Source organism: Humulus lupulus, chromosome 6 (genome assembly GCF_963169125.1).
Source record: "Humulus lupulus chromosome 6, drHumLupu1.1, whole genome shotgun sequence".
Lineage (NCBI taxonomy): Eukaryota > Viridiplantae > Streptophyta > Magnoliopsida > Rosales > Cannabaceae > Humulus > Humulus lupulus.
In genome coordinates this window covers 122802259-122813519 of record NC_084798.1, presented here as the reverse complement: position 1 = coordinate 122813519, position 11261 = coordinate 122802259, and positions in this window count along the sequence as shown.

The window sequence follows — 11261 nt, the reverse complement described above, 5'->3', positions numbered from 1 at the left end:
AACATTAGTTTAAAAGTCTGTTACAAAACTCAGGTTACACATTAAGTCGTCCTAAGCGACAAAAGCTGGGTTTAACCCTAGTTCCTCTGAGCATCTCGGCCGTGGTGGTCGAGCGGACTGCATATGTACATACCATTGCTAATGCCCTCCGACTCATGGCTGGTTAAGCTTCTCTTTACCTTTACCTGCACCACAAAGCACCTGTGAGCCAGAAGACTCAGCAAGAAAACTTAATCGACAGTTCAGTGAATAAAATAACCATCAAACAGTAATAACTAAATCCAGTGCATTCATTAAACCCAATTGGAGACTATAGAGTCCCACAAGTGCATGTCGCACTTTCTTTCAAGTTGTTGGCATCCGAGCCAGTCAAGTGCATGTCGCACTCCCAAAGTGGTCCAGCCACGGTGGCCTGCACTCCACATGCATTATGCCAATCTTAGCTTATAAACTAAGTTCCTTATGCCCTTGACTTATAAGTCAAGCCACCATGTGCCTCCAACTTATAAGTTGAAACATTGGGATTTTCAACCATAGAGAATCTCCCAGAGCCCATCATATTCTCAACTAATAAGTTGATCCCCATTTATCATCCTATTGATACCCTAGTTTATAAACAAAGCATCACAGTCACAGCAAACGGTCTCATGTTCCATTTAGCATACTTATCAAACAGTCATACCATGCATTATAACACATACATTCAACAGTCATAAGCATAATCATAATTATGCACCTCACAGCATATCTAATCAGACATTCATAACATAATTATAATCATGTTCATCACCTTCACTATGCTCTAATCATGCATTCACATAACAGGTGCAGTTTTCTTACCTTTGGTCCGTATGCGGGTTACTAGCGACAACCCTCCGAGCACGATCCCCGATTCAAGCCCTTAGCGAAAACCTAATCACAACCGCGATAAAGAAATTCCCATCAATAACAGGTGAATAACAAATTCCAGACCAACTCTTAGCCTCCAGGACATCGAATTCCACTTAACAAGGAAGTAGGATCGATCCCGAGCCCAAACGGTTAAGTTGCCATTCTAAAAATCTCACTTAAGCCAAATTTCCCCTTAAGAGTCGCGGCCCCCACCAGCCGAGCCGCGGCCTGCCTCTAAATCCAGAGGCGGCCTCCCTAGAAACCAATGCGCGCTGCGGTGCGCCCCTGAGGCGCCGCGGCCCGCCCCTACATCCGAGCCCTACTGGCTCAAAACCTCCTTCGCAGGCCGCGGCTCACCATAAAAGAGCCACGGCTCATCACCACGAACCCAGAATTTTCTGGGTTTTTCTGCAACCGAATCCAACTAAAACTTATCCAATTCCATCCCACTGTTATAGGACTTCAATTCAGAACCTTACCTCTGTTATAGGACTCCAATGATAATGGCTTCCAACAATTCCCTAGTTTCAAGCCTTCCCTCCAAGCAAAATCCTTCAATTTGATCAAAATCACCAAAGCCCCAAGAGAAACATGTAGAACGTGATAGAGCGCAAGAGTGAGCTACTGAACTGCTTTCCTCTAATTTCTCCAAACTTCTGATAAATTCCCAGCCATCTAAATCCTAACTTTGAATGGGAATGACTAAACTACCCCTTGTCCTAAGCTTATACCTCAAATATCCATAAGGGCAATTTCGTCCTTTGCTTTAAATCCCGCTATCCACAATTTGCACCCTATAATTCCCGCTACTTCCAATATTCTCACACGGTCACCAATAAATTCCCATTACCCACTATTCCCGGTAACGTACTAAATTACTAGAATACCCCGAACCGGGTATTCAGACCCCGTTGTGACTTTTTCGCTAACTTGCTCATCGGGAACGCCTCTCGTCGAATAACCCAAATATATCCACATAATAATGTGGTCTCAATCACACAAACACATATTCACATTTATACACCAAACGGGTCAAATTGCTAATATACCCTTCTTATAAGAAACGGGCCCACATACACATATTTAATATCTTTAAAATACAAACATAATTATATTATAATATAATTCACATAATAACTCAATTACTGCCTCCCGGCCCCCTAATCCAGGCACTAAGCCTTATTAGGAAATTTGGGATGTTGCAAGCGGTGACTCAATTGGAATATGCAACTGCAATAGGTAGCCTAATATACGCCGCTCATTGCACAAGAGCAGATATTCCATATGCGGTTAGTAAACTTAGTACGTTTACTAGCAATCCAAGTATCAAGCATTGGAAAGTTATTCTGAGAATACTTGGTTATCTTAAGGGTACCAAAGAGTATAGCCTTCACTATAAAAACTTTCCAAAGATACTTGAAGGATACTCTGATGCTAATTAGATATCGGGAATTGGAGATAATCTCTCCACCACCGGTTGGGTGTTTACTCATGGAGGAGGAGCAATATCATGGTGTCCAAGAAACAAACGTGTATATCACACTCAACCATGGAAGCAGAGTTCATAGCTTTAGCAACAACCGGCAAAGAGGTCAGTGGCTTAGGAATCTCTTGATGGATATTCTTTTAACCCCGGATATTGTATCAACAATTTCAATACATTGTGATAGCCAATCCGCACTTGCTATATCATATAATAGTGTGATTATGGAACAAGTCATTGATAAGTGAATAGTTTCAACACTAAAAATTTATGATGAGCTCCATCCAAGATGGTTAATTTTGGTTGCTACCGAGCTAGGGTTAAGCCTAAGGCTTTTAATGAAGTGCAGTTGAATGCAACAAGCATCTATAAAGGTAGAAAAGATGTTGTAAGAACTTCACCTATGTGGACTTAGAAATGGTGCTGCCTCTCATGGGAGTTTGATTTTCTCCTTGGAAAGTCTATGAAGAAATGATCACATGGCCATAATAGTGCTAAGCGAGAATGTGGGAAAATAAAAGAAGTGGTGGAGGTGTGTGAGGTATAACCGGTGTTGTCATATGGAATACTTGGTTCAAGCTTTAAGCTAATAATGATTTCGATAATACTTTGTAGTATTTTCACTAAGATAAAGTTCAAACTGAAAGGAACTTTATTTTATGTGCCAAAACTGTTTAAGCTAGAGAATGTGTCTTGTATTTAACCAAGTGAGGGATTTTTAGGATTGGTTAACTATAAATTATAAGTGTTAAAATACAAGCAAGGTATAAACACTTGGTAGAATTCACATAATGAAGATGTGAATTTGAATTTCAATTATAGGCACTTATAAAATGCAATTTTGGGTCCAAAGTGATACATTAGGGTATCTAAGGGTTCCCAAAAAGTTTTGTGGCATTTGGAGCATTTTTGGGACCTTTGGAAGTGTCCAAAGTCAAAGAGGGTGGCAATACGCCGCCTCCCAAGAGGCGACACATTGCCTGAAGGCTTGGGTTTCCAGAAACCCTAGCAGGCAATGCATCGCTTGCTTGTAGGCGACTCTTCGCCTACTGTAGTACGTGGATTTATGTAAATGCTCTAAATTATGTGTTTTACCAATCTAATCCTATTGGTTAGACAAAATGACGGTGCATACTCTATATAAGGGTCAAAAACATTGATTTGGAAGGCTTGATCACTCTCTCCAATCTCTCTCTAGCTCTAAGAATCTCTAGTTTTCTCCAAGAACTCTCCAAGAAAGTGCTTGTAACGCCCTGGATAGCCAAGACCGTTACACTGTGTATTTATGAAGGTGCAAGACTTGCTAATCAATTCATTTAGTTAAAAAACATGTTACTGGAACTATAATTGAGCTAGGGTTAAAAGAGTTTGGCCACAAAGTTTCTTTTCATACATTTGAAGATTTTAGTACATGGGATCCCAAAAGTAATAATGTTCAAAAGACAGTTTACAAAATTCAGAACAAAAGTACAGCTACTAGCCACTCTAAGGGAAAAATAGACATTTAGGTTTTTCCGTCCTGTGTCACTCCTCGACTGTGGCGGCCAATCAGCTGACTATGTACATTCAACCCCAAAGCTCTCCAACTCAGGACTGGTCCACCTTGCCCTTGCCTTAACCTACACCACGTAGCACCCATGAGCCGAGGCCCAGCAAGAAACCAAAAAGCAGAGCATAACCATCAAGCATTCAATTTACAAATCAATAATCAAACAACTCATAAGCATAGCCACATCCTCAACAATCCACATTAGTTATATAATCAGGCATTTAGCCTACCAAGTTCATCAACTAACATTAGTAATCAAATCACATATTATTTGGGGTCGACACCCATAGGTCGCACCCCCTATTTATCCCACTGACTCCGGCCCGCTTAAACTGAGCTCAGTGAATATTAAGCTATCATCAGCTACCAGTGGCCGAGCCGCGCCCTGTGCACAAATATTGATTTCAGCACTCTTAGGCCGCTTATAACATGTCCCATGGCATAATACCATCTATGACATTATACAGATATAGGGAGCTCTTAGTCCCATCATTAACACATAATTGGGTGCAGTTTCTTACCTTTGATTCCGCTAGCTTATTCAATGAAGTCAACTCTCAAGCACGATCCCTTCCGAGCCCTAGCGTTTGCCTAGTCACAGCCACAAATTAAAATCATCACCAAACTTAAATTCCAAAACCTAATCTCGGGACCAATCCCGAGCCCACGAGAAGCCCTAATTCCACCAAACGGGGTGGTGGAATCAAGCCCTGAGCCCCCGGGCGAAAACCCTAAGAGATAACCCAAAAATCCACTTCTGGAGACAGGGTAGCACTACAACACTTCAAAGAGGGAGCTATAGCGCTACAAGCAGAGCCAAAGGCGCCAGGAAACTCAAGCCTAGCGGTGTAGTGCCCAAAGGCTAGCGCTACAGCGCTAGTCACAGACCAGAAACACCCTGTTTTTCCTCCTTCGATTTTCCTCGAACCAAACCCCCTTGGAATCCTTCCAAACCTCAACTACACACCAAATTGAGTCTACCATCATCTATATCTCACCTTACACAACCCAACCATATAGAACTTAGCCACATGCACCCCAAAATAAAGAAAAAGCCATGTTTGAGCATGAAGCTCAAAAACCCAACAAAAGGGAACCAGAACAGTCCTGAATTCAAATGTTCAAACTCATAACTTCTTACCTCAATTGGGGAATTTGACCTTATGCTATCTTTAGTATCCCTCCTTCCCTAAGCTCATCAGTTCCTCAAGTTATCTCCCTTAAATGAGACTGAATTTCAGTAGAACTCCTAGTTTCACCATAAACCTCAAGTGCTAAACTTGACCTAATCCTCCTCTAAACCACAGCTCCAAGAATTCACAAGAAATGGTGCTAGAAAATGATGAACCGATAGAGAGAAAAGGGTAAGTCCCAAGTGTTCTGTTTTTCCTTCTTTCTCTATTTTGTCTTTTCCCTTTTTCTTTCAGTTTCTCCCAGTTTCTAAACATTCCACCAAGTGTATAAAGGCTGAAATAACTCTTATCCCTTATAACCAAATGACCATAATTCCCTCCCATTAAATCTAAGCCTTTAAATCATTCCAAGGGCATTTTAGTCACTTACTCCCAATTCTCGCTAATTCCTCGAGTTTCCCTAATAATTACCGCTTACATCCCGACACTTAACCAATCACCAATTATTTTTCCTCAGTATCAAATAATACCCAAAATACTTCTCGAATTCCCAGAAATACCCCCAGACTCCCACAAGCCGGTTATAAATCCCCGGCGTGACTTTCCCGCTAAACTGCTCGCTAGGATCGCCTCAAGCCACAAGCTAGACATATATCCACATAATAATGTGGTCTCAACATTTTATCACAAATATTTACATTTATGCCCTCAATGAGCCAAAATTACAAATATACCCTTATACCCTAATCAAAGCCTACATGCATACTAATACACATAGCCATGCCTCACATTTATCCAAATAATCATATAAGCATGCTTTTCACATAATCATGCATTTCCACCATTAATTCACATAACTTCCAATTGTGCCCTCCCAGCACACTAATCAAGGCCCTTAAGCCTTATTAGTAATTTCGGGTCGTTACAGTGCTTGACTTAGAGAGTTGAAGTCTTGTTCAATCTTAATCCTCTTTTCCTCAAAAGAAGGCCTTAAGCATCAATGGTGGCTGGGAAATAGAGTATTAAGATAGTGTTCTACAACATGTATGAGCCTTGGTTTGTGTTTGGTTTGCTCAAGAGTTTTCTCAAAGGATTGTTCAAAGTGGTGAATTTTCCTAGGGTTTGAAGTTTCAACAAAGTTGAAGAACACCATTGTTCTACTTAGGTTTGCATTTTCTTTCTTAATCTTTGTTAAGTCTTTGTCAATCCAAATTTTTTGTAGATTCTATTTCTTGTGGTGGTGTTATCTCACTCTCCCCCAAAACCTATGATGTCAATATTGAGGGCTTGAGACCTACTGCGAGATGGTTGCATAGGATTCTTAGCCAGTGTCGTAGATACCATTCAGGTCGTGCCAGTGGCACCAGAAGAGACTAGATTGGTCTGTGAGTTCTTGGATGTGTTTCCAAAGGATTTACCAGGGTTTCCTCCATGCAGAGAGACAGAGTTCATTATTAAACTGACACCATGGACTGAGCCAGTGTATAGGGCACTGACATAATGGCCCCATCATAGTTGAAGGAACTAAAGGTATAATTACAGGAATTGTAAGACTTGGGTTTTATTAGACCTTGTTTCTCAACATGGGGTGAACCAATCCTATTTCTAAAGAAAAATGATGGTTCTCTGAGGATGTGCATTGACTACAGGGAATTGAACAAGTTAACCATCAAGAATAAGTATCATCTGCCAAGGATAGATGACTTGTTTGATCAGTTGCAGGGTAAGATGGTATTCTCTAAGATAGATCTTTGATCTGGTTATCACCAGCTGAGGATCAAGGAGGGAGATATACCGAAGACTGCTTTTCGTACCAGATACAGGCATTATGAGTTCTTAATTATGTCATTTGGTTTGACTAATGCCCCAAAAACTTTTATGGATCTGATGAACAGGGAGTTCAAATATTATTTGGATCGTCTTCATAGACGATATTTTTGTTTATTCTCAATGAGCAGCATCTCAAATTGGTTCTAGAGAGGCTAAGGGAACACAAACTGTAACGACCCAAATTCGCTAATAAGGCTTAAGGGCCTTGATTAGCGTGCCGGGAGGGCATAAATGGGATTTGAGTGAATAGTATTTACTTGAATGTGTAATTATATGATTAATAGTGTGCTTATGATAATTGATGATATTATATGATGATGTGATATATATGTATGAGATATATGCAAGAACCACATTATTATGTGGATAATTCTGCAGCCGGCAACTCGAGGCGATCCTAGGGCTAGATAGCGAGAAAAGTCACAACAGGGCATTATAATTGACTTTGGACAAGTCAATGAGTATTTCAGGTATCAGGTAGTGATTTAGACTATCAGGTGATGAAAATAAATAATTGGAGATATATTTGAGGTAAGGATGTCTAGGCGGGATTATTGGGGGATTTTACCGTTTTGACCTCGGGGACATTTCCGGCACCCCGAGCTTTGGGATTAGTCTAATAACCTAAGGATATACTTGGAGGACTTAGAAAACACTATACAGAAATTAGACCGACTCTTCCTAAGTCTTCTCTCTCACCTCTCTCCTAAGGAAGGAAAACACTGAAACTTAAGGGGGAATTGCTGGAACTAAGCTGTATCTTTGAGAATTGAAGGGAATAATCTGGAGGATTAGCTCAGGAACTTATCAAAGTCTGAGATAGAGCCAAGGTAAGCTTTGAATTTTCGTTTCTGAGGTTAGGAATTTAGATAAATGGCTGAGTCTTAAATATCTGTGGTTTTGGCATTTAAGGTTGAAATTGAGGCTTGAAACTTTGAAGATAGGTCAGGGGACTCTTGGAGAAGTGATTCTGCAGCTGAGTTAAGGTTTAATTTAAAGTTTTATGGTTGAATTTGAGAGCTTTCATGGCTGGTTTTGAGTTTTGTGGGTTTGAAATCTCAGAAATTGGAATTGGGATTTTGGTGAGTGTTAGGCTTGATTTTTGGTGGAGTTGTGCTGTTTAAATCATTCTAATGTTGTTATTATTAATTGGCATTGAGTTGGGGGCTTTGGGATGGCTTAAGGTGAGGTTTAGAGATTGAAAATGGTGGTTTTTTCTAGGTTCGAAGGGTCGGGCCGTGGCATGGTTCTTGGTAAGCCACAGCCCTTCGAGGCTGTTGCATGCTGAGGAAGGAGGGCGGGTCGCGACATGGCCCAAGCCATGCCGTGGCCCTTACCTATTTTTGTGCCTTAGATGGTTCTGTTTGGGGGCCATGCCGTGGCATGGGTGGCCTATGCCGGGGCACTTAAGGGATTTTGGGATTTTGAGATTTTAGGCTTGGGAATTTAACCTAAGGTGCTCGGGATTGAATCTTTTACCATATTTGGTGAAGTTCAATGATCCGGGGACTAGAACTTGGTTCGAAAACTCATTTAAGATTGTTAATGGTATCTTTCGTCATGGTTGTGACTAGGTGTTAAGCTAGGGCTTGAGGATCGGATCACGCTCAAGGAGTATCACCCGTAGCTAATTCATCTAAAAGCTAAATGTAAGAAAACTACACCCGGTTGAATATTTGAATGGGACTAAGGGCTCCCTAATATATATGATTGAAAGAATGGTATTGTACCATGTAAATTCTAAACCAATGGCCTAAGCGTGCCACGGTTAACTTGTGCAATTGGCACGGCTCGGACAGTGGTATCCGAGGACAGCTTATTATGCACTGAGCTCGGTTTAAGCGGGCCGGAGTCAGTGGGTTAAATAGAGGGTGCGACCTAAGGTGTCGACCCTAGTATTTGTGTTAATTGACTATTATATTTGGCTATGAATGTGATTAATGAGATTGTTGAATAATCTGAGTATAGATGAGGTTACTTGCACCTTGAAGTGTGCTTATATGCTATGGGTTGAATATCTGAACATGCTTATTGGAATGTCTGTTTGATAATATTGTTTATGCTGTGTATGTTGTTTTCTTGCTCGACCTTGGCTCACGGGTGCTGCGTGGTGCAGGTAAAGGCAAGGGCAAGATCGATCAACCTTGATTGGAGAGCTCTGCAGAGTGAATGTACATGTCAGGCCGCTCAACCGCCACGGTTGAGGAGATTACAGGGACGAGAGGACCAAAACCTTGTATTTTGCCTTAGTATGGCTAATGTTTACTCTTAACTGTTGAATTTTGTAAACCAACTTTAAAACATGGAAGATTTGGGGATCCCTTCTATAAACTGTTTATAACTTATAAAATGTATCTTTTGAGGCCAAAATGTCTTTTAGCCCTAGAACACTTTAGCTAATGACACGTTTTGATTAAACGACTTGATTAGCAAGTCTCACACCTTTATAAATACACAGTGTAGCGATCTTGGCTATCCAGGGCGTTACACAGACTGTATGGAAAGTTCATGAAATGTGATATTTGGTTACCATAGGTGACTTTCCTTGGTTACCGTAGGTCAAATTGTCAATACAGATGGGATCAAGGTAGACCCAGCTAAGGTTGAGGCAGTCAGAGACTGGCCAAGGCCAAGGAACGCCTCGAAGATTAGAGCTTCCTTGGATTAGCAGGTTATTACAGACGTTTTGTGGAAGGGTTCTCAAGGATTGCTACCCCATTGATGAAACTCACACGCAAAAATCAGAAGTTTTCGTGGTTAAATAGGTGTGAGGATAGCTTCCAGGAGTTGAAGCGGCTATTGATTACAACTATAGTTTTGATTCTTCCAACAGATCAGGAGAAGTTTGTAGTGTATTGTGATGCCTCGAGGCAGGTTTGGGTTGTGTTCTTATGCAGACAGGGAAGGTGATTGCCTATGCATCACGTCAGTTGAAGGAATATGAGCAGAGGTACCCTACTCATGATTTGGAATTAGCAACAATGGTCTTTGCATTAAAGGTATGGAGGCATTACTTTTACGGAGAAAAGTGTGAGATATACACTAACTACAAGAGCCTGGAGTACTTCTTCACATAGAAGGATTTGAATATGAGACAGAGGTGTTGGTTGGAGTTGGTGAAGGATTATGATTGTGAAATCCTGTATCACCCAGGAAAGGCCAATGTGGTGGCAGATGCCTTAAACCAGAAAGTTCCGAGACAGTTATACAGTGTGAGACTGATATCCAAGGAGTTGGTAAAGGATATGATCAGAGCTGGGATAGAGTTAGTGGTGGGCCAATTAGCCAACATCACACTGAATTCTACTCTATTAGAGAGGATAAAGGAAATTCATAGTCCAAATTTTGTGTAGATTCTAATTTTTGTGGTGGTGTTATCTCACTCTCCCCCAACAGTCTTACCACCTCTGCTATGTAAATATTCGATAACTTATGTGTTGCATAAGTTATCTTGATAGCCAGGAAATGAGTGGACTTAGTCAATCTGTCTACAATAACCCATATAGTATCCTCTCCCTTAGGAGTAGTTGGTAGACCTAAAACAAAGTCCATGGTAATCATCTGCCACTTCCATTTTGGAATCTCTAAGGCTTGTAGTAACCCAGCCGGTCATTGATGTTCTAACTTTGTTTGCTGGTGAGTTAAGCAGTGAGCCACGTACTCCACCACTTCCTTCTTCATTCCCATCCACCAGAAGTACTTCTTTAAGTCTTGATACATTTTAGTGGTACCTGGGTGCATAGCATAAGGAGCATTATGAGCCTCATAGAAAATCTGCTTCTTGATTTCTTCATCATCGGGAACGCAGATTCAACCCTTAAATCCTAGAACCCGACCTCATATCTTTCTTCGCATCATGAATTAGCCTCTGCAACCATAGGTCAACAAGTTGTCCTCCCTGAATCGCCTCATTATTCTCTTCTTCTCTCTGTATCTATCTCATGTGCTGAGAATTGTCCACCCTAGTCTAGGTGATTCTAAGGATACTTTGGAAGGCTGTGAAGAAAATTGAAGATCGGTTTAGTTTCTTGGTAATACTCTGCGACAGAAAGGATACAAGGGTTAGAGAAACTGAAGGAATGACTCTATTATTCCGCTGCGTATAATGTAAGTATTCTTATCATTATTTCTCTTTGAATTTAATTTTAGAAACATGTTCTAGGTTTTCTCATATTAATTTGTTTAATATTAGATCTACATGAAAATAAATAAAGATCATGTATAAAAGTTTTCCCAACAATTGGCCTCAGAGCCTTTGGTAATCTTTATATTTCATGCATGTGTTGGTTTTTATTGATCAAATCAGAGATTATACGCAGCGGAACAACAATCAAATTGTCAGTTTAATCCCAAAAGATTTCTAGATCTACTTCTT